Here is a 21690-nt window from a genome sequence, read left to right on the forward strand (position 1 = left end):
CAGTTAGCAGCAAAGTTAAAATAAAAAGAAAAAAAATTGCACAAACTACCCAAACAAAACAAAAAACCCTATAGGTGTTGACACATCCTATCATCAGGTTTAGAAGGTAAGTACAAGAAAAACGATTGTTATCAGGTGTGAATTAACATACAGTGAGTTTGCTCGCAACTGAAGAAGGTGACAGATATAACATATGCATTAATAAAACTCCAAATGAAAGGTATGGCCATCATTAGGGATGGTACTTGGAGAAATGCTATTGATTCCAGAAATTGAATTTAATTTGATGGCTTTTACTGTAATTAACGCAATGGTTTGTACCTCCATAGATCTCTTAACATTATTATCTAAGGTGACAAATTATGAAATTAAATGTTCATTTAAGATGTAATTCAAATTTTCTAAAGGTTTTCTTGAGTCAATGGGTCTTGGTTAATTTCCTTAGAGCTAACAGACCTGTGCTGGTTTTTTTCTTATCCTGCCAGTTTTCTGCCGATGATAGTACTCCTGATTTACATCCACGCTGCAATGAAGGCAACATACACAAAGGAAACAGTCACAGGCTCTGATGACTCCTTGTCAGCCCATATTGCATATATTTTGCAAGCTTGAAAGGTATTTTCTTTGTAGCATTACATTTTAATGGTACTGAATGTAACGTGCACGTATAATAACAATAATTCACTTTCCTTTTGTTTGCCTATTTACCTTGTCATAGATCTGCTAGATGCAGGGTCTGGTTCTCTTCTCTTTTACACCTGTTTTACCCGAGAGCTGTTTATTTTGATGGAGTTACTCCTGATTTAGACCCGTGTATATGAATCTGTTATCTGAGAGAGGTAAATTAATGCTTTTAATCAAGACCACTCTTCTGCCTACCCATCAACATCAAAGCCTAGACATGCTATTAGTTATTGAGAAAGGAAGCACAGTGTGAGTAAGCAGCTGTCAGCTATCTCTGGCTCCCCCATTACCAGAATTTTAGCACCATTACCTCCAAACCATGAATACTTTTATCCTCACAGTCACTTGGAAAGGCTATATATCCCCATTTTACAGACCAAAGCCACAGAAGGATGCAGAATTTAGGCAGAAATGAGGCACCTAAGTCCAAATCTAATCCTCAAGACCACTTTGTGCAGCTGGTACCCAAAGTCTCCCTACTTTGAAGGTGCCTTTGTGGGACTTCAATGTCCACAACATACCTGAAGATTTCTTTCTGGCCATACCTTGAAGAACCTCAGTCTTGCCAGGGCATAGTAATGCATGGCTAAGCTTTCACATAATCAGAGCCTGTGGCTTCAGGCCACCACATACTCTGAGTGCGCTGAAATCCTCAAGCCAGGTTTCACATTTAATACCAGTGGAATCACTTTTTGGTTTCTTCCCTTTTGCCAGATACAAAAAGCTCTGGCAGCCTTATCACTGCTCTCACAGCTGGTAGTTGAATGAATAGATCAGCCAAGCGGGTGTAGGTGAGATAGCAGCAGACCCTCTGGGAGGATTCAGATCTGTCTGTACATGCTTCCAGTTAACTTTTTTTTACCGATTTGTATCCAATTTACTGAAAGCCATGAATCTCACTGAGGCATGGTGAAGAAGATGCAGTGCACCATCTCCATCTCTGCATGCCATCATCTCAGGCAGAACCATGCCACTGTGCTGAACTTGTTTCCTCAGAGATAGGTAGGAAATATGGGATTGTGTGCTACACTTCTTGTGGTCTGGCCGAAATATTCCTGTAGGCAGCCCTGCTTTAAGGTGCTTCATGGAATAACTGTTAGATGGAAAAATATGAACCATTCTTGGAGCAGGGGCTGGAACAGGTGGCTAAATTTTCCTCTGGTTGTCTTAGCCACCAAGTAACAAAGTTGATCTCCTTCTTCCCGCCTTCTTCATGAGTATTTGAATATTCTGAGAACAGGGACCTCATTTCTACAGGAGTGGAGAGTGCCCCAATACAGCGGACTCTGTCATCAGATGGTGAGGGACACTCTTAGGGCAGGGAAGGGTGGGCTCTCCCTGGACAGGTAAAAGCATTGAGTCTGGTTTCCAGTGTCTCGGGTGAATGTGCTGAACTGTCGTATGAGGGTGTAAAACATGGTGTAACACATTACAGAAACACATAATCCCTCCTTCGGTTTTCCAAACAGATAGCTAACATGCCTACCTGGGGAAGAGGGTGCCGGTCTCCGAATCCCAAGCAAGCAGAGGCACTTGTAATGCAGAGCTGGGGCATGGAAGTCCTAAGGAAGGTTGGAAATTAAGATGTAGGAGCCTTAACATTGTCCACTCGTGTGTTTCCCTGCGATGGCCGCTGTGCACCGTTCTCGGCGCTCCGGGAGATGTTGGACCCGCAGGGAGGGGCGGCGGCGGTACCGGCCCGGGGGGCGGGCGAGGTCCCCCTGCGCGCGCTGGGAGTGACAACCAGGTTTAAAGGGCACTGAGGCGCTTCGGGGCAGGGATAAGACACGTGGCGGGGCGGGGGTCTGCCCCGCTCTCCAGCCTGCTGATTAACGGGGTGGGGGGGGGAGCAAGGGCGGGGGGACCCGCGCCTGGGGAGGCGGGGGGAACCGGGGGAAAGCGCGGCGGGGCCGGCCTGGGGACCGGGGGAGCGGCGGGGCCGGGGACACGGCGGGGGGCGCGGCGGGGCGGGGCGGGGGCAGCCCGGGCGGCGCCCGTGGGAGCTGTCCCGCCCCGCGGTGCTGAAACGCCCCGTAACGGCAGCGCCGCGGTGGCGGCTAATCCCGGCCTGGCCCCGCGCTAATCCTGCCGCTCTCCAGCAGAGACCAGTAAGTACCCGGGACGTGAAGAGCAAGGGCCAATTAATTTTTTAAAATACACGGTCCCGCGTATAGACTGCAGTCCCTCTTTATTTGTCGGCTAATTATAGCTGTAATTGCTTTGCTATTTATCCGTGGAGCAGCTTCCCTCATATTGAGGATAACGGCATTAGGAGGCCTCGTGAAGAATACTAATTACTTAAACCCAGAACTTTAGATTTCAGGTCTTAAAGGCAAACGGAGGAATTAATTAAAAAAGGAGATTCGAGCCAGGGTAGGCTGTTAAATGCACTGAGACAATATATGTGCTAGGCTGCTGACCTGAGCAATATTCCTTACTGACAGCACTGGCAGAAAAGAAAACGAGGGAATAAAATTGATAAGCAATTCAGCTATAGAATTATTTTAAGGAGACAGAAAAGTGCACGTTTAGCAAAACAAACATCGTGCTCCGATACTGTTGTAATATTAATTGATGAAAAATTAGTAATAGGTACTCCCAATGGAGAAAGAGTTCTTTAAGCTAAAAAACTAAAAGCTAAACTTCTAGTTTTACTTCTGCACATGTAATTTGTCAGAGAAGTATTGAAAAAATTATAATTAATAGTAAAAAGACAATAAATTTCTATTAATGCCTACAAATACATCTTCGTTACTCACATAATGACTAATAGAAACATTCAGAAAGTAGTTAAGAGAGATTTTTTTAAAACCTAATGGCCAAGAAATATAATCGTACCGTACCTCAGTAATTGTTAAAGGAAGGACCCATTATCTTAATTATGTTTCTGGAGCAAACATTATTTCAATGTGATAAAAGATGACATGACACTAAAGGTAAAGCTACAGCAGATGTTACATGAGTAACAAGCCAATATGCCCACATTCTGGTAATTTCTCCCCCCCAGACATGTTCTCATTAATCTGTGATTAATAGGATTTGAGTATAGTAAATGATGTTGATCTATTGTCTGTCTTTGTCCCACACCATAGAGAGAGCAATTTGTCAGCTTGGGTTTTGTGTGACTATTTAATAGCAAAGAGAGGGAGAGAAAAGACGCTAATCTTCTAATTGGCATCTATAGAGAAAGGTCTAAGAACACTGCTTGCCTGGAAACAGCTTGCGTGCAATTCCTATGCCTGTGAGGCTGAGGCAGCCAGCCGTACAACCCAGGGTGCCTATGGAAAAGGGAACTGTATGGATCTATCACATAATCACCCACCGTTGAAAGGGAGACTGGAGAGCATGGCACGCCGTAGAACAAGGTGCAGTTGCTAACTCTTCAAAGTCTGTTAAGTTTCAGCCTGTTACATGTCAAGGGAGTACTTCTTGACTGGTGTGACTTTAATAAAGACAGAAAGCTTCGTCCTTCCCAGAGCAGAAAGAAGAACGAGGCAGGGGACGAACGGGGGGCAGTGACGGAGACCAGAACATGGGAATCAATGGAGGGAACATGAAGTACCCAAATGCCTTTCCAGTGATGTCAGGTGAACAATGGGTTCGTGCTAAGATGGTGCCACTTATAATCTAACTGTCCTCCTTAGGTGCTAAGGTTACCTAACAATGTGATTGTCCCTCCCATAGGACAAAATACAAAATAATTTCACAATTAAGTCACTAGTCCCAGCTCAGGAAAGCATGCAAACTGCTGTTTAAAACTAGGCATGAGGACAAGTGCTTTGCCTTTCCCCCACCCCTGGCTGTCTATTCAATGTCCTCCAAATGGTCAGAATCAAGACTTGATTCTGAGTGCAGCGGAGGAATGGATCCCTCTGGCACACCCACATTGCATAAAATGTGGGTTTGTTTCATGTAATGATTTGTTGAGTGGTGAACGTAGCTGTGGAGTTCCTCATTCAGTTTAACCACCTGAGATGTTCTGGGGCAATACAACTATTTAAGGTAGTGCAGCAACTCTCTAAAAATAGGATTTTTTTGGAGGACTTATGCCAGTTTTTTACTGGTGCAATTTAGGGCACATTTCTGTAAGTAGTTTGATCAATCCAATGGGTGGAACCAGTAAGTTGCATTAAAGAAGGGTGGGACTATCTTAAACCAGCTTTGCCACATGGAAATTGTGCTGTGGACCTGAGCGTAAAGTTGTTTCTACCTATATAACTCTTCAGTGGCTATAACACAAAAAAAATCTCTGCTGTCTCTGTTTTAATGCTAATGCATGTGAGCAGGATTTAATGGAAACTGATGAAGGATAAAGACTGGATAAAAAGATGTTTCACTAGAGGAAGAATAAACGCACAGACAGAATTGACTCTGATTTAAAATGGAGAATAGTGTAGGGAAAAGAGCTGATAGTCATGAGGTTAATAAAAAGGCTTCCAATAGTGTGTATTTGAGTTTACAGTATTTACTGCCACATTTCATAATCACATCCCTGTTTGAAGCCACCAGAGTCCACTGTTCAGGTGTATGAAACCAGCACCTGGGCATGTACAGCAGCTGACGTGGTGGCCGGGCTCCGCAGTGAAAATGTTGTCGGGATTTGGAGAGCAGATGTGAGTCTGGGCAGGGACAAAGCACGTGGGGAAGTGGGGAGAATTGTAGCATCTTATATATGAATTTACAAAAATCGAGCATTTCCCTGCTGCTTGGTGATGTTACTTGTGGGCATGCTGAGCACAATTATCACCAAGCACAGAGGGTAGCCCTTTTTCTGCCTTTGGGGGTGAGCACTGACATTTGTCCCCATTTCAGGCATGGCAGAAAGAACACAGCCAAACTGTCCCCATGGAAACACCCAAAAACTTTCCCAGTGGAAAGAGCTCCCTAAGTAGAGATGCTGGATCTATTAATCCCACATCAGAGCGTGCAGTGCCAAAACCCTGCCTGAGCTGGGGCCGTGTGAGTGAGCTGCAGTGTAGCAGTATATCCATGTCGGCACATCTCTGGTTTCTAGCTTGCTTGTCTTTCAGAGGGAGGAAGATGTCTGTCTTGCTTTGCCACACGAGCTTGTGCAGCACAATGCCAGGCTGTCATGCAATGTAGATTTGTGGTCTGAAACTTGGGGGTCTCCACCTTGTGCTCTGGTCTGATGAACCCCGATGGGACACTTGCTCTTCTTCTGGACTGCTGTGATCAAGCAAGGGAGGATTTCATCCTCCAAAACTGGAAGGTCTTGGGGCACCTCTAGGGTCAGGGTACGACAGCCTTGGAGAATTGCGGAGTATCCTAGGTGATCTGGTTGCCTCCACCACCCTCCTCAATTCCCTTGGTAGAGGAAGGAGAGGGCCTGCAGCCTGGGAGGACTACTTAACCAGCCTGTTTACGGAGAAGTTTTCATAGGTGTCCCTGTAGTGGTCAATGGGAGAAGAGGGGCAGAACACACCCTCCGTAACTCCAGCCTTCTGCCATCATTTGAGGCTTTTCTTGTTGTTGGGCTGTAGTGGCACAGAGATAATAAAGCCTTCGGAGCCTGCACACATCTGTCTGCAGGCAGGCGTTGTGCAAGGACAGGGGAACCACAGGGAACCAAAACAAGAACAGATAGCCACACATCCCTTTTTAGAGGTTAGGGTGCTTTATCCTGTCCCAGATAGAGAAAAAAATGTTCCAGCTCCCAGGGAGTTTCAATCTAAATGCATACACCTAGGTAAGCTCAAATCTTACGTAGTACTTTTGCACAGATATACGTTGTGGCCAGGTTCAAATACTGCAAGTTCTAGTTCTTTTATGATGAGGTTAGGTTTTATTTTTAAAATGCTCAGAGCTCTGAGAATGGGAAGGTTTGTAAGGAAGTGAGTAATCAAAATGCCCCCAAATGCTCTCTCTGAGTAGACCAGGAGGTGCTGGGAGGCTGCGGGTGGCTGTCTGTGATCTGGACTTCATCTGACAAAGTCCTCTGCATCAGGACATAAATTTATTGTGTCTGTCCATCAACACAGCTCATTACACGGAACTTGAACTTAAGCTGTGACATATTTTCCGATAGATTAATCTCTATCTAGCATGTGAAGTTGTTGCGAGCACTATTTGTTATTTGATATTTCATGCTCTCAGCCTGCTCAAAAAGCTGCTGAGCTAAGGAAGATCAAAATGCAGAGTGACATTTCTCTTTAGAAAGCCATTATTATAGAAAGACTGTTAAAATGTGAGAATACAGTGATAGTAGCGAGTGTTATAAAACTGTTTATTTAAAACATGACCTGCTTTCTGCCTGTCCCTTAATATCACTGTGCTTAGAGGGGGAAGGAGGCTGTATTTGAAGCAGTTATCTCCTAGGCTATAGCATCTGGTGATATTAAAATGTCATCAGATGAAAATATATGCAACAGTGTCAACCTCATTTGAATATGAAATGCAAAGACAATCCAAGGCAGACAACTGCTTGTTTAGAGTGATATCTGAATCCAAAGGCTGGATCATCAATAATAGATTAAGGGGTTTTTTTGCTTGTTGTAAATTAGAGGTCGGATGGGTATTGCTGTTTTGTTTTTTAATCATTTATTACATTAGGAAGGCTGGCTGTTAGAAAACACTAAGCAGAGTAAAAATGTAAAATACAAATTGGGAAGAATTAATTTTAAAATCTGACACTAGAATAAAGCTTCAAAACCCTGTATCAACTACACTGAAAATTAGATAGTAACATTCTGGTAGTTCTGTCAAAGTCAAATACAGAAGCAATTGTTAAGTGTTGATAGGCAGTGGACAGAAGGTGTAATCCACTGGGAAGGTTTTGATCCAAAATGAAACAGTTTTCTACCCCTGCTAGTCAGGCAGAAATCTAATTACTCTCTTTTGATCTCTATGGAGAGGTAAACCAAAGAGTTATAGGTTATGGACAGTTTTATTGATTTTTATCTCAGAAATCAACAAGTGCAGGCTTTACACTTTACACATACTTGCTTAGCTGGTGTTAGGATCAAATATTTCAAACTGGCTTTCCCTGCTACCAAGTCAATAAGCATTTTAGTTGTTTTGTTCAAGTTGTACTGTTGATGTTAATATTGCAGAACTTTTTTGCACTTAGAAGCTTTGGGGGAAAAGATAGCCAGGTTTATATCTGGGTGTTTTAAAGCAGAAGTCTAAACATTTGTTTATCCATTTACTTGTTTTTCCTCTTGCAAGAAGCAACGTTATAGCAGTAACTAGACAAGTATCTGTATTTTTAGCTTTGCGTATGAGAAATGGATCTTCATGGTAAAGGCAGCAGAACCAGAGTCTGAACAGGAAGGGTCTGCTGGTTCCTGGAGGTTTAGAATCCCTTCGATTGACAAGGTAGAGAAGGGTAACTGCCATGCAGCCGGTAACAGCACCTAAAACCATTTCTGGAGTGCTCCCAAGACATTTCTAAGGTAGTCCTGGAGTGCGAGGGAGGAGAAGGCTTTCTGCTTCTGGAGTTTGCAGTGAAACTTTGAGACCAACCAGATGCAAACTCCACTGCTCATATGTTAGCACAGAAACGTACCTCAGTCCTTTGTCCTGTCTCTGTGGGTGCAGACATTGCCACAAACACCCACTCTCATCAGCTGCAGCTTACGGCAATATTTAATCTTTAAACAACCCCACCCATTCTTCTCCAAGCTACTTACCATAAATCCTATGTAATTTTGCAGGATGAGTTCAGACACAGGCCAAAATGGTCAATGGAGAGGGAAGTCCTTGTTTTTCACGCAGACCCACTATAGGCATTTTTGATTAAGTTTAAATCTACGGGAAAGATTTCACTGCTACTCTTACCCTTAAAACCTTGGCATGCAATCGTGTCCCTAGCTCAGCAAGCAGGAGTTGTGCCATCAGGCTAAAAGATGTCAAGATTTCATGCCAGCTTTTTAAAGGTATAATTATTTGGGGCCTATTGTTGTTAATTACACATTTTCATGCAATCTAATTGGTCTTCAAGAATGTGCATCGAGTCAGGCTCTGCTTGTTCATGCACACAAAAAAGCCAGTCATTCGCATTTAGCTCCGCTGTCAGAGCCACAGGCACAGTCACAGAACCTAGGATGAGTGTAGCTTCAAGATTATTTTGATAGCTTCTCTTCGTCGTGTCCTGGGAGATAAGGCTGTTTCTCCCACAGCTGCATTTTTTCCTGAATGACTGACAACCCCTTTAGAGGAGATCAGCCCCTTTTTGTGCCCTTTCACTCACTCGGAGGTTATCAGCTAAAACTGCACTCAGCATTCAATCACATCTTTCCCCTGTGGCCGTAACTCCTGTTAACACAATTAACCTTCTGATGGGAACATAAAATGAATCTAGGGAGGGAAAAAGAGCAGAAATACATTCCCATGTTAAGGATTAAATGGCCATAGTGCTTATAGCAGTGGTTTTTCACCTCTTTCCATAACACTGTGTGGAAGGGGCTATTAGCAGGAATTCACCTGCCACAAAATTCTCCCTAGCAATCCCAGCAGCTCTTATTTTACCAGAAATATTTTTACTTCAGGGTTGAGGGAGAGTATTATGGGACATAAAACCAGATTTCCAGCCAGATGAAAATCTGTATTTGTTTGTGTTTTGGTTTGCTGACCACCCCTCCAAATAAATCTAAATCTGAAAGATACCAATTGACAGCCAACGTTTCCCTTTTGGGGGGAGGTGGGGGGATGAGGGGGACAAATAACGCTTCTTCTTTTGTGTTTCTTTTTCTATGACAGTATTTTGAAATGATAAACAGACCCATTGCATATTCACCTTTGTTGTCATTTACTGGCTGTGTTTCTGTCCTGAGCTCTGGGTTTCTCTGCGTGTGTCACCCCGGCTGTGCCCTAGCGTGTACCTACTCTAAGCATGTTTTAGCCCATGGTATTTTTGAGTGATCTAAATACACCCCCAGCCCTCCTGAAGCTGAAATATGAATATTCATTCATTTTTTCCCTTTTTATCTCACTCTCTGCTCCATGGGTGGCTCGTCCTGAAGAGGCAGGGGGCTGGGGTGGAGGCCAGCAATGCCCACCTTGGGTACCATGCACAGGCTGCAGCATGTTTTCTGGTGAAGTTTAGTTCCTCTGAAAGGGAGGAGCAAGCCTGACATCAGCTTTCCTCACTTTAATTACTGTAAGTGATGCACGCACCCCACAGGTGCTCTGCTGGTCTGGCACTGAATAAACCTCTGGTCTGGCTCGGCATCCCACTCTGGTTATCTTGAGCAAGCTAATGCTCTGCTTGGTTTTCCTCTACAAAAATGTCTGTGGAGGATCTTCCCTCAATTTTAAGTGCACCAAAGTCCTTGAGCAAAGACCTGGGCAGGTATTGGAACTGCTGAGGCAAAGCACTGGGAGGACACTCCCTTGGGTGCATTGGCTCCCAGCGGTGAGGTGAAGGTGGAATGGGGTTGGGATGCACTTATTGTCCAACCAGCTGAGCCTTTATCCCCTCTGTGGTCAGGAGAAGGGCTTGGAGGTGCTGGGCCTTTCGACTTTCTCTGGTCTTGCCTACTCAGAAGTGTTGTCCGGCAGCAGATACCTGGCTGTGTGTGGTTTCACTACTCCAGGCATTTGTAGGATGCTGCGGTGAAACCTGTGACTGAACAAGGGATGGAAAATAAATACCACTTTTCTAGCCTAGGCATGTCCCCAAGCACAGACAGTGGTTCAACTGAGCAGCAGCTAAATGAGATGAGGACATTTTGTGTTTTCCTGTAGGATTACAATAACGCTGATTTTGACCTTGCCCCATTTACCAGGTTTGCATAAAATCAGTAAGTGTCTGGGTCTAGCTGCTGACGGTGTACCTGCACTCTTCCTCTGCTGGTTGAGTCGGTTTAATGCAATGCCTCTGGTAGCAGATCTAGGGAACTTTGATCATTGTAGCATCAGGTATTTAGCATGCAAGTGCCAAATTTGTATTTTCAGCAGAGTAGAGCTAATTGCTTGAACAGTAACTGAAGCAGGCAGCGAAAGAGAACAAGCTGCTTTTTGATATCTGTAATTCTTACAAGTTTTTACATGTTGCAATATAAGGAATAGGTTTATAATGCAAACTGTAAAAACAAACAGACACAGCAAGATAATTGAATTTTTGGGACAGACTTTAATAATGCCCAGTCTGCTTTGCATGTTGTTACATTTTCAAGTTTCTTCCTCACTTTCTTGCTATAGCCCTGCCTTCCTAAACAGGGGTCTGGGGGACGATCCCCGTGTGTATGGACTTTCCAGTGTTGCTGCTGTCGATTTGCAAGTGTCATGACATTAAAACTTGTGTTGAAAACCCCACAGTTAATGCTGGAATGTGTCCCTGGCAAAATAAAAGAAAGTCTTTGCAGCTAGAGACAAATGCCTTGCACTGCTGAAGAAGAGCCAAGGGAGCTCTGTGAACCTGCCCGTTTGCAGATGAAGCAGCTGTTGGGCTTGTAGGAGAAGAGCAAGGAAACACAGCTGATGGGGAAAGGAAGATGCAAGGATATCAACTGACAACCAAAGGTTGGGCTAATTTTCATTGTAGGGTTTTTTTCTCTGTTTTGTAGCTCTTTTCCCTTTTCAGTTCAGACGAGTTAGCCGTTCGCCTGTCCTTGTCCTGAGAATTGATTGTTGCTTCCATGGGAGATTGCTGGCATGAAGAAAACACTTACAGTAATTAAAGTGAGGAAAGCTGATGTCAGGCTTGCTTCCCCCTTTCAGAGGAACTAAACTTCACCAGAAAACAGTTTTGTTTCAAAGCAGGCTTCATTCCAGTGGATGGAGTATCCATACAGACACAACTGAAACACGGCTTATTGTAGCTCTGCATCAATGGAGCACAACTGTGGAGCTCTGCGGTGGAGATCACACTTGAGGTAAGGGTACAACAGAAGAACTGCACATAAAAAGGCCAATAAAGGACGAGGCAAGGTTAAATAATATTGCATCCCTGGCTCGCTTGCCACAAGAGACACCAGTTAGCTGCTGCCCTTCCCCGTGCAACTGCCTCCAGCTCAAGCAGCCTCTCGCACATTCCTGCTGTGGTACCTTTAAAGGACACAAAGGCCAGGTGTGTTTGGCAGGGTCGCAGGGAGGTGGCCACCAGGAGATGGGGTGTGTGCTGGGGCAGGGGGTGCGTCCAGGACACAGTGTACAGAAGTGATTTCTGCTGAGCTGAGCTGGCTGTGAAGCTCGCAACCTGCTGGGCTGAGGGCAACCTTTCAACTCAGGTTTTCCCACTGAAGAGAGAGATGTAGATACAAACTGAATGGCTGAAAAAATGTGAATTCAGGATGTAGTGAGCAGCTCTTATCCTCCTGAAAGACATGTGCACTGGGGTGTTATGTAAATCCTGAAAGGATACAGCTGCCAGCTCATCCCGTTGTTGAAAGGGATTAAGTCTCCGCGAGCACTGGGAGCTCAGGGATTATGGTTCAGCATCCAGAAGGGGATGCACCCAGGGTGATTTACAGTGTTTAAGGGCTTTCTGCCTTCACTCAACACCTATAGCTGTTAGGATTTCTTTTGCTTGGTTTCTGGAGGTGGCAGAAAATATACTCTTACCAGGTTCTGCTGAAATGCAGAACATTGTGGACTCTCTTTTCCTAGATCCACACCTGGATGTGCTACTGAAAAACAGTATTTGAGAGATGGCTGTCTTTTTCTGCTAAACCAGGTCAGCTTTACCCAGAGCAGCTACCACGTATGTCCTCCTTCATTGCCCGAGACCCATGTCTGTACCAAGTGGATCTGTCACTGATCTTCTCCCAGAAGAGCCTTGCTCTATTTTATAGTCCACAGCACTTCGGATTACTTCTTCATGTAAAAGTTCACTGTTGCGGGTCCAGCCCCTGGGAATTACAGCATCTGAGCTGGCTCTGCAGTACTGGGGTGATGCCGTTATTAATCCTTCTGATAGGGCTGGAGCAGTCACTGTCTGGTGGAAGAGCTTGTGCATTACTACATAATACATCAAACCTCCGGTGTGGCAGCTTCTTCCAAAGAGCAGATAAATTTTCCACTGCCCTGTGTGCCTCTGTGCAGGGGTCTGCCACCGTGTGTACCGGGGATCTGCTTTTCAGCATCAGGGGACTCAGCTAAGAGAGGGGCAGGTGAGATTTGACTATTCTGAAAAATGTGACCTGCTTAAGATACCACTTAACACGGCCATGGGGTTTTGTAAGAGTCTTCTCATAAAGTTCTTGAAGAGAAGTAAAAGGGTCTTAACTGGGAAATACACGGAAACAATTCTGTAATATAAATTATTCACTCTTCCTCATCTTTTGCTGGTGGAGGTGGTGGGACAATCTCCTGCACCAGTGACTGTGGGAAAGCCATACCTTTGCCCTGCCTTTTAAATATATTTTTTCTTTCAGATATACTCCTTTTGTTAAAACTCTGGAGAATAACTGAGGCTGTACGGGTCTAGGCTGTCCACTGCTGTTTTACACTCTGCATGATCTAGTTTTGCTTATCTGAGGATGAAGCTCAGAAAACAAAAAAGAAACCAAGGGAAGATGCTAACAGGGTTGGACCTGCTGTTTCAAAATATCTGCTATTCTCCATTTTTCTGGGCTTGTGCTTCCTATCCCTTTTGTTCCAGTAGGCATCACTTGATGAAAAAGAAGTACAATCCATTGGTCTGCATTTCAGAAAGTAGTCTTTAAACTTCCAAACACAGAAGACATTTTCACCTGTATTTTCCAGGCACAAAACCTGCATGTGTAAAAATATCAGAGCAAAATTGGCAGTGTGTGCCTGGAGGTCCCTTTGAAAAAATGGATCCATTCAAAATCGTATTTCACCCTCAGTCCTAAATAACTGATTTATGTTCCAGGTGAATTTCTACAGCAATTTACAGTTCTTCTACTTTTTCAATTATCCATTTTCCCCCTATTGAGATCTTACTCATTTTCATTTACTTCTGCAAAATCTTTTTTCCTGCTCACAGCACCATTATGCCTTCCCCGACTACTTCTTTGAAATTAAGTGCTTGGTTCTTTATCTTTTCATCATTAATTACCAATGTCTTTTTGACCTCTGCTTTGTAAGCTACCGTGTCGTATTTCTACTTCCTATCTTCTAGGCTCGGTTTAGATTTTTTTTTTTTCTTCAACAGCCTGCTCTGAATAGCTTTGTTCTTGTTTTTCAGTCCATTCCCAGAATGGCCACACAGCCGAACCTTTGCCCTCCTCTCTTGTTTTTCATCTTGTCTGTATTATATCAATGGCCTAGTTAAAAATGCATTTTATAGCTCTCTGAGGCCAAGCTCCTCTCCGTTGTTCTAATTACACTGATTATAATCTATACAGGTATCTCAATAACCTTTTGCTACGCCTGTGGGCCAGCTAGCACCTCTCCTTTGAGGGCCAGATGCAGTCGGGTGCGAACAGAAGCGGGTGTCGCTGTAGGACTGGGGGTTTGGTTTAGGAGATGGGAATAATATGAACAGAAGCCACCCTGTGAATGTTGGCTTAGTGAAATGTTGGTTTAAAGGGCTGAGGATTTTTTCTTGCGGAAAAATGGTGAACTTTTATGGCAACCTCTTCAGTGAGATGGATGACACTTTGGTAGTTTGGGAAGGTTCAAGCCTGTCCTTAGGTATCCACATTATTTCTTGGGCTGGTTCCACATAGATCATTTCACCATACATTGCAGTGGCCTTTTCATTTGCTTCTTTCTTCATAAGCATTCCCAAAGTTCTTTATTTTGTAATTGAAAAAAAATCAAATAGTTCATCAGTTATTTTCCTGTCTTTGCCAAATCTCCCATTAGCGTCAGTGGAGCCTCATTTAGCCAGCGAGGTTAGACTCCACCATCGCCTTTAAGTATTCCTTTCTCGGGAGTGATGGCTAGGAAGGAAGGATGGCTGTTTTTTTTTTTTTCAAAACCGTGAGAGCGGCTGGGCCTTCTTGCCGAAATATATTTTATAAATGTGTAAAGGGAGACATGATAAATGCAGGCATTTGCTGTCATTTTGTTCTTTTAAATAAATAACTGAGTATAATGAGTCTCAGCCACAGAACGAACATAATGAACCTCCAAAAAAGATGTTGTCTGAGAGCAATATTTACCACTGAGGAAGGGATTGTTACAGAAACAAAAATTGTTTAGACGGTAGTGGGTGAGATAAGAATCTATTAAAGGAATTAAAAGAGAAGATGATTCATCACACATTTCTGCTTATTTGTAAGAAGAGACACATGAAAGGCAGGGATTTCAAAACATTTATATTAGAAAAACATCAATAACAAAGCCCCCTGATTTAATTTTTCAGTCTCTTGGGCTTCAAAAGAAGATGTGACTTTTCCACGTTTGCCTTGAAAAACAAACAGCACTGGAAACTAGCAAGGGCTCGGTTTGCTTCCCTGCATTTCACGTTTAGATCAGCCACCTATACATGGTATTTACACCATTTTCTTCTGTGTGAAAAACTAGGAACTGCTTTTGTTGCATGGACAGCCAGATCGCCAATTCGTTTCAAAGGGGTGAAGCGTTTCTCCCGATGCTGCTGCCGAGGCTGCTTGCGGTGCGCCGAGGAAAGCCTGTCTCACCTACTGCTCGTCCTGCATACGCTCCCGTGCTCCAGTCAGCCTGCTGCCCTCCCTGCTGAGAAACCCTCTGCAGCAGGGATCGGGGTAGTCATCAACCGCCTGTGTCCTGCTTTCCCCTGTCACTGGCACGAGGACATTGCAATGGTGTGATAGGGACGTACTTTTATAAGGTTATTTGGGTACTGGAGCAAGGTCTCGCAGCACAACTATGGTAGAAAATTTTTCTTCAAGTGTTATTCATAGCAGAATACAGAGAATGTAGATAATAATATCATGTAACAATTGATATCGATAATGTATGATTAATCTATTATATAACATAATAACACAGGATTTCTGCGGGTATGTTTGCTGTAGGGGGATAACAGAGAACAAAGCAATGAAAGCAGGAAAGAGAGAAAGAAGTGAAACCAAAGGAGAACGTGTACATAAACAAGCAAGCTGTTAGCCAGCGTTGTGACTCTGTTGGAAGAAATCAGGAGTTACAGTTTAGAAAATCTCAATTCCTTTTGTTGTACAGCTCAAGTTTTGATGAACAATGTTTTTTCAGCTGTCTCCTGTAAGTTGACATCTACTAAACAGCCTTTGAAAATGAACTGGCTTGTACCCGGTCCTGCTAATTTGGATGGGGCAGTGGGTAAAATCCTGACATGGTGGAAAGCGGCAGTGACTTCCCCAGCAGGGGAGTGGTACGTCAAGGACTAAACACAATTCTAAGGTTGAGCAGCAGTTGGGAAAGACAGAGCCGGGGAGGAGAGGGAAGAGCAAGATTTGGTTCTTCCCTGAGTGAGTGGTGCCCTGGGGAGCCGGAGCCGCCTGGCCGAGCATCACTGGGAAGAGCTGCATTGTTGCTGCAGTGCTGCAGCTCTGCTCCCCTCCTCTGACTCTGCCTCAGCAGAGCCCAGTGCTATAGACCTAGTGCTATAGACCTAGCCCTACAGCTCCCCGACTCCGAGGGAACGTACAGCATCTTCAGGAAAATGAAGCTGAGCTGAGTTCAGGGCCACGGGGTCAGTGTCAAACTCCTGCCAAGCTTCTCCAGTTCGCCCCATGGGCTCATTCCCATGGATGTTCCCATCTCCCAGGATACAGGGTACTGGGAGGGGAGGGGGGATGAAAGGGGTGAGGAGGCCCTGGCATCTTGCACGGTCCTTTGAAAGGTGCTCTTAGATCTAAGAAGGTCAGTGGAAAGTTAGGGGAGCTACACCCCTGTGTGGAGGCATCTGCCCCATCCCCCGAAACACCGCCATCCCCTCAGGGGCTGGGCACAGCAGGCTCTGGGGCTTTGCTTTTTAGGAAAAAAAATTACTCGTTCCTGAAGTACAGCTTGGAGGGGGGGTGGGGAGGGGGAGAAAACCCCCATTTTGAGAATTAAGGAAAACTTTATCAGGCTTTTTTATTTTAATGGCAATTTTTCACTTTACCCTATGCCATTTAAAAATGCTGAACTGCATTTTCGCTCCCACTTAAAGGTGCGATGAGCCTTGTAAACATGAACTGGGCACAGGACATTTCAGCCCGAGAGCCGACTGTTTTGCAGATTCATAATGGTCTAAAGAAAAGTGCCTTTACACTAAGAAATACCACACAGCCATAGGAGTCACTGCCTTGTTCGCTACAACACCCAGTGCTTATTTTAAATCCCAACTCCGCTATTCTTTATTGCTATTTTCATTTCTGATACAGTTCTGCTTGTGTATCTTCCAACTGAACATACTGTGCTTCTGTTTAACTGTCTATTTATAGTCATAAGAGAAATAAACATATAAAATAAATGCATCTTGATGCACAGCTGTGCAGGAGTACAGATGTTTTATTAATGAAAATGAATCCAGCTTTTTGTAAGTCATGGCAGCAATATAACATATCATTGTTTGCTTCTCCGCTAGATGGTCCCTGCTGTTTTTACATAGAAATTCCTGTAATACTTAATGGACATCTGGAAGAATTCAGCCAATTAATCGAATTCACGCAGGAGCTAGGCTAATGGCTGTCTGAAAGGCAGATTACATTAAATCAAACTTGCAATATGAATGAAAGTACTTAATCATACATGCAACATTCATTAGACGCGGCACAGCAAGTGTTTTGATTACTTTAATGAAAGATCAGGTAAAGTGCATCAACTGAACAGATTGAAGAGACAGCATGCTTACAAATGTTTGATTATGTTGACTATCAACAGAAACGGTGCCAGTAATTTATAGCAAAACATATTTGGAAGAGGAGGAGGAGGATGGAGCTGGCAAACTTGGGAGGGGAAGTGAAATTTGGGCCTCACCTCCAAGTGCTTTAATTAATAGTCAGGATAGCGAGACTTTAATCAAATGTCACGAAAGCAGCAAAACAGATGTATTTGGAGAATCCTGTATGGCAACAGCTAGGGATCACTTATGTTTGCAGTACTTAGAGCCTGATGCTGGTTTTGAGTCCCCTGTGTTTTGTCTGACTCTGCAGTAAACAGAGCCAAGTCCTAACCGGAAAAAAATATTTTCAAAACAATGAGATTCATGCTTGATTTTTCAGCCTGCAAAAGGTAATGATTTCAGCTTGGTGCCGCTCTTCCCTTCGGGCTCTGCAGGAGACTCCCCCCAGCCGCCACTGCCCTCTGCGGCGAGCGCTGGCTCCCGGCGAGGACAGCGGGGCTGAAGAGGAGCTTTGGCTGCGGGATATCCCCAGGCACCGCCGCGTTTCCCCTTCTCCGACCTCGTCAGCCAGCACAGCCCTTTGTCGTTGCCCCTGGGTGATGACCCAGCAAAGATGGGCAGTCTCCAGCCTGGTATATCTGCTGAGAGCCAGTGCTGCAGCATCGTCCCTCCAAAGCTTCACGCACGGTGGGCATTTGCCAGGTCTCATTTGGGGACGAGCAGGGCAGCTGACTGCAGAGGCCAAAGGCACACTTTCAGAAAAGAGCAGCAGGTCTCTGGTCAGTGCTGCTTTTCCTTTGCCCCTGCCCCTTCGTACTCCCCACACAGAAATGAAGCACTGTTTCCTTCTGGGAGCTGTCCTGCTCCTTCTCGCTTTTGTAAGAGGCAGGCACCCAGCTCAGGTGTGGCTTATTTCCTTGTAATGCAATTTTCCTACTGGTTTCTTCAGGTGCTGCTCTGCCCAGTTGTTTCTAGCCAGCTTTCTGTTGGTTTGCTCTCCTTCCCCCATTCCCTGCCACAGTTTTTCCTTACCACTGCCTCCCACGCTCCACCTGCCCCTTTCCTGCGCTGCCATCTGCTTTGCAGCGGCCAGGATGTGCCTGCACCTTATTCCTCAATAATTCCTGCCATTCCTTTGCATAGGCAAGCAAAGCTGCAATAAAATCCTTCTGGCAGAAGCTACCTGCAGCTTGGGCAGGCCAGGGAAGTGGGAATTCAGTGGGGCCTGAAGAAAACGGAGGGAGAAGTAGACAGGGTGCCATGGAGAGGGGCTGTGAAAGGTCTTGAGCGACAGCCCGGAAGAATTGCCTGTTGCCTCTCCGAACCAGAGGAGTTTCATGGAGGAAGCTGGCCTTCGCACAGGGGCATGAAAAAATTCTTGGTGAGCAGAAAGAAGAAAAAGGTAAGTATTTTCCTGAGCGCTTAGCTCCCTGAACCATGTTCCTGCAGGACTGGACGTGCTCCAGCACCAGCAGAGAAGAGCAAGGCAAAGTGTGGCCATAACAAAGTATGTGTGGCTGCGATTCACCTGGTCCTGCTCTCTGCTCTCCAAAAGCCTCCTGGATTGAGCCCTGTTGGGACATTAAGCAAACTGCAGGTGTCTCTGTCCTGCCTGAACTTTACTGGAGGTAGGCATGGAGCGTAGACACTGCTCCAGAAGCTTCATTTCCTCCTGCTGCCCTCCTCTTGCCTCCTCACTCCTTGCTCTGTTCGCATGCAGAACTGCTCACCTATCTGCATGTACATCTGCACGCAGTGCAGCTGCGACTCTGCCTCGCTGAAAGCCACTATTGCTATTCAATATAATTAATAACTGTGACCTTTCTGTACAAGGAGTATCTTTTTCAGTGAATTACAACATGTAATGATGTTTGTAGGAAACAGACTGCCGAGTATCTCATGCCAAAGGAAGCCAAAGCTTCCTATTTATGACATGGGGAGATCAATAAATAACTCCATTACAGGCAAATCTGTCATAGCAAATGGCTTCAGCCTGTGAGGTACAAGCCAAAATCCAGCTGAAATCTGTAATGAAATAACAAAAGTCGTAACGGTCCCATCGAGGCTCTCGGATGACTTGTACGAGTTTGGGAATGCCAGGCTGCTCCCTGGAGAGGACCTGGTGTCCCCGCGATGGGCTGATGCAGGCAAAGATGGGGAAGAACCCAACACGCGGGAGCACTCATTTGGCCCTCCCGCTGCTGCGTACTTACGGAGCAGGGGCCTGAGCTGCAGCATCACTGTCCTCTCAATGTCAGCTTAGTGATGGCAGCATGGCGACATTAACAGCATCACTTCATTTATGAAAAAAGAGGAAGGTTGAGTATTTCCATAGTGTCTTCAAATCCCTCTAGCCTGAGTACCTTCACAGAACCGTGTTTCCTACCTTCTCTTACAGAAAGCTTTTTGTTAATATTTGAGCAATGAAGAAAACAGCAGCTGTTAGCATCGTTTTCCCCTCGAGGCAGATTGTCCTCAGGTAAAACGAAACACAATTAAGGTACCAGCAAGGTCAGTTATATTAGACAATCCATATCCTCATAATGCAGATATTTCCTTCAGTGTCTGTCACTAGCATCAAATCCCCAACTGCAGCAAGATAATTGGCAGCTTCCTTCTAGGGGGAAGATAAAATGGCTTGTGCTGCCACCAAAAACAGCTTGGATTTTGTTTGTGTAAGTGCTGGAGCCTGGGGGTGGTATCGCTCATCTAGCTATATTGCTGGACAGTCATGTATCAAGGACAGGCTTCTGAGGCGGCTTCTGTCTCCCTCCCATTTACTGCTCCTTTAATTACAAACCAGATGTTGGGGGAAGATTTAAAAGTCAACTTTATTTGAAATTCTGAAATATAAAAAACTCAACCACAACAATTTTTTTTGTGGTGGGGAGGGGAAACATGAAGGAGAGAAATGTTCTTTAATCCTTTGCTTATAGTGTTTTTCTATTTTATTTTTAACTCTTATTTTTTAAAGTTGTGGTTATTTTTTCTTTTATTAAGTGGCCAAAGGCATTTTTCTTTTTTCTTTCTGCCCCCTCAGCCCCCAGAAGAGTTTTTAGGCTTTTCTCTGAGAACCAGACCTCACTCGAGACCTCTTCCCTCCCAGCCGGGATTGCTGTCATACATTCCTTTCGCTGTTTATGCCCCGAGACTGTTCAGAAACATCAAATGCAGCTGCCTGCTTGCTTGACAACCTTTTAATTGGGGACCACATTGCACCTCCTCTCCAGTGTCCACGTAGGCTCCCAGGTGACCAGCAAGGAGCCAGCGCTGGCCTCATGCTCTGCTGGAGACATGGCTGGGGCTGGGAGCAACGGGACTCCTGCCTCGCAGCCACAGATTGTGGTCCCTGGGCGGTGTGAGGGCGCTGGGACAGAGAAGGACCTGGGTGATGAGCTGCTGGTGCTGTACTCTTGAGGCCCCTGGCAAACAGATGGAGCATCCTCCACAATCATGGAATCATTTAGGTTGGAAAAGACCTTTAAGATCATTGAGTCCAACTATTAACCTAGCACTGCCAAGTCCACCACTAAACCGTATCTCTAATGGAAGGCACCAGGAGCTCTCTGCTCCAACAGGTGAAGGTATCTAGAGGAACCTGAAGCCTGGTCCTTGCTTTGGAAGGTCCTCAAGAAGTTGACCCTGCCATCATTGAGTCTGGCTGCTGAATCTTGACAAGGCTTGAATGGATCCCACAGGCTTATTTTAGCAGTAAAGTTGAGTGTACAAGGGTAAAGGTCCCCTCACACAAACCAGGAAGCTTCTGCCAAAAGGGAGGCAGAGCAGTGTCGTACCACTCACGCTCCCGTTCCCTAACACACCAGCATGCAGTCCCAGCCAGAATGGAGAGAATGGTCCGAGGAGGCAAAGGATGTAAGAAGATGTACTGGTTCCTCTTGTTCTCAGCCTGCCAGTTCCCCACTACTGGAAGTTTGATTTCCTATTTACTGTGGGATTAACACTTTGGTTAATCTAAGGTCATCTAAGGATGACTCTCATACCTAAGTGGCCAATAGGTTTGATCAAGTCCAACCTGATTTTATCAGACTGCAGAGAACGCACTGTAAGGTCAGGAGCAATGACATTGTTCAGTTCCTCGCTTAGGAAAGCCTCAACCTTAAATAAAGTTCCCCTGGTGTATGATGTTCAGGCGGGTTAAGTGCTGCACTCTCAGCTACGTGATGGGACTAGCGGCATGCAATAAGTCAATGGGGAAAAAAAAATCCAGCAAATTTCTACAGGATGTGTGTACACACAGAATTGGTAAATATTGTTATAAATTATCTGAATTTTCTAATTGTACCATTTTTTGGAGGGAATAAAAGCTGCAGGCAAGAAGACAAACC

The 21690-nt window shown here is 45.0% G+C and overlaps 1 long non-coding RNA gene across 1 annotated transcript; it reads left to right on the plus strand.

Moving 5' to 3' along the window:
- Positions 1-491: 491 nt before the first annotated feature.
- LOC129736577 (uncharacterized) lies at positions 492-16884 on the plus strand. Its single transcript, XR_008733372.1, has 3 exons — positions 492-615; positions 11228-11519; positions 15082-16884. It is a non-coding gene; the product is annotated as an uncharacterized LOC129736577 (long non-coding RNA).
- The last annotated feature ends 4806 nt before the right edge of the window (positions 16885-21690 follow it).

Source organism: Falco cherrug, chromosome 7 (genome assembly GCF_023634085.1).
Source record: "Falco cherrug isolate bFalChe1 chromosome 7, bFalChe1.pri, whole genome shotgun sequence".
Lineage (NCBI taxonomy): Eukaryota > Metazoa > Chordata > Aves > Falconiformes > Falconidae > Falco > Falco cherrug.